The sequence below is a fragment of the Myotis brandtii genome, unplaced genomic scaffold (genome assembly GCF_000412655.1).
Source record: "Myotis brandtii unplaced genomic scaffold, ASM41265v1 scaffold601, whole genome shotgun sequence".
NCBI lineage: Eukaryota > Metazoa > Chordata > Mammalia > Chiroptera > Vespertilionidae > Myotis > Myotis brandtii.
In genome coordinates, this window is record NW_005370276.1 from 1,945,828 (window position 1) to 1,948,489 (window position 2,662).

A 2,662-nucleotide genomic window follows, 5' to 3' on the forward strand; every position below is an offset into this window, starting at 1 on the left:
TTCTGCGTCTCTTTTGAGCCCCTTTCTCTAAATATTTGTCCTCCCGTCTTTGCACTCCTACTTCTTTTTTTTTTCTTTTTTTTTTTGCACTCACACTTCTAAGTCTCCCTCCCTCTGGGTCGCTGTCCATTGCTTTCTGAATGTGCCCCCCTCCTTCTGAGTCTTTGCCCCTCTTCTAAGCCTCAGTGTCCTCTCCCACCGCCGTGTCTCGGTATTTCCAACCCCGGTCTCTTTCTGTTGGTCTTTATACCTTTTCCTCGGGGATTTGCCCTTCTCTCTGGGCCCCTGTCCCCCACTCCCGGGCCTCTGTCCCTCCTCTGTGTTTCTCTGTCCTACACTGCCCCCGACCCCAGGCTTTCTTCTCCCACTCTCTGGGTCTCTGTCCATTCATCTGGGTCTGTCCCCATTACCCTTGCCATCTGGCCTCCCTCCCTGTGTCTTTTCCCCCTCCTCTGTCTCCGCACTCCCCCACTGCCTTTTCTCTTTCTGCCCTTTCTCTTCCTGGCTGTCCCCATCCACTGGTCTCTATTGCCCCCCTCCCAGGTCTTTTCACCCCCCCGCCTCGGAGTCTCTGTCCCCTTCTCTTTGCCCGCACTTCTTTGGGACGCGGTCCCGCTGTCCTTCAGTCTCTGTCCCTGTCTCTGGACCTCTGGTCATTTCTTTCAGGCTCCCCCACCCCCACCCCATCACCCCCTCTAACCCCCATCCTGGCCAGGACACCAGGCTGCGTCACTGCAGGGAGTTGCAGAAGTGGGGCTTGTCCTGCAGACCAGAGAGGTAGCTCCCCTCACCACGCAGACCCTGGGATCCCCACTGCCCCTGATTCCATACCCTCGAGTCTTGAAGACCCCGCCGGGACCCAGGAGGGCAGAGAAAAGACATCGGGGCTTCCGACTCCTCTCTGCCCCGGGCAAAAGCAGTGAATCCTGACGTGAGGGATTGGGCTTGAGTTGAATGAGGCTCTGGGCAAGTCAGGGGGTCTGGTAGGCACTAGGGGCTGGGGGTAGGGGCCAGGGTAAGGACCTTAGTCAGCTATCCACCCTTATCCTTCCCTCCTCCCCCCACCCCAATGCTACTTTTATTTTCTGCTTTTGACAGCAGCTAGGCAGGGGATCAAATTACCAAATCAGCGTTTTTTGCAAAGGTCAGGTGTGTGAGAAGGTGCGGGCTGGGGTGGGGGTGGGGGGCTGGATAGGGGAGAGTATGGCACCAGACCCTGGAATAGAGACCATGAGAGGCGGGAGGGGGCCTCGGGCCAGGAGTAACCGGGTGGTCCAGGCTCCATCAGGCCCTGGGAAATTGGATGCCGTCACTCCCTCATGGCTCACCCCAGGCCCCACCGGAGTATGTGGGGGATTTGTGAGCTCGGATTTTCCACCCACGCAGGGCCGGAGTGAGTGTGGGGGGGGGGGCTTATGGAGGCATAATGAGGGCTCGGGTAGGAGACCAGTGCAAGTGGACTTGATTTCTGGCCCCTGGCATCAGGTTGGGGCAGGCCCATGTCTGTCCGCGTCCTTAGATCGTTTCCCCACCCCTTCTCCTTCCCAAACCATCCTTTCCCAGGTCCTCAAGGCACAACATTCCTGAACGCTCCCAAACTCCCACCTGTCATCCTCTGCGTCCCTTCCTAACTCTCCCTTCCCCGTTCCCCAAAGCCCTGGAATTGGGGGACTTCTAGGATATTGTTCCTTCTCCCCATTCCTGTCGGTTCCAAATCCAGGAAAGAAGGTCTCCCGGATACTAAGCTGAAAATGTGGGGACTCTGCCCACGATCCTTGGTCCCCTGAGACCCTCCAAATACCTTGCGCCCCCCCCCAAAAAAGATCGTTACTGAGGGGGAATCTCTCCGCTGTAATTTCTGAGTCCCCGTCTCCCGAGTCCCCCGCCTCCACAACTAGGATTTGGACTGTCTCACCGCCCCTGTTCCCTGAGCCTTCTACCCGTCTCTGTACTCACCCCAAGTCGAGGCGGGGCGGGGATGGGGGAATCCGGGGCTGGCGATGGGGGGAGGGGTGACCCAGCTCTGGGCAGCAAAAGGCTGCGTAGGGGGAGTGACATCATCGCCGGAGGAGGGGCAGCACAGCGCCCCCAACCCAGGGGCTTCATGCCCCGCCTTTATGGGGTCGGAGAACCCAAGAAGAGAGAGGAGGAGCAGGAGATGAAGTCTGCGGGAACGATATCCCCTCCCCTTAGAATAAGAATCGGGAAACTCTTTACGATGTCATCCAACCCCCATTGCCACCTGTCGCTGCCGCCGCGACCTGTCGCCTCCCACGCATGTTGTGTCTGCGCCCGCCCCCAAGGCCGTGAACACCGCCCGAACTACAACGTCCGTGATGCTCCGCGATGCCGGGAGCCTTTGACGAGAGGCAGTGTAGGCGCAGGGCTTCATGGGACTCGTAGTATAAGACACCCGCACCAGTGCGAGCCCTGAAGAAAAGGAGCGATACCTTTATCCTTCCTTTCCTCGACTACCGAGAGCCAGACACTAGTTTTCCTCCCCAAAAATTAAGCACTTAAATAAAAGCTACTCAGGTAGGTTCAATGGAAATAGCGAATTTTTTATTGAGTAGCGGGACCTCGGCTTATCACTCAGTGCGCATGCGTCTAACCGGGGCGTCGTCGGGAGAACTGCGCCTGCGTGAACCCACTGCCGAGCGGT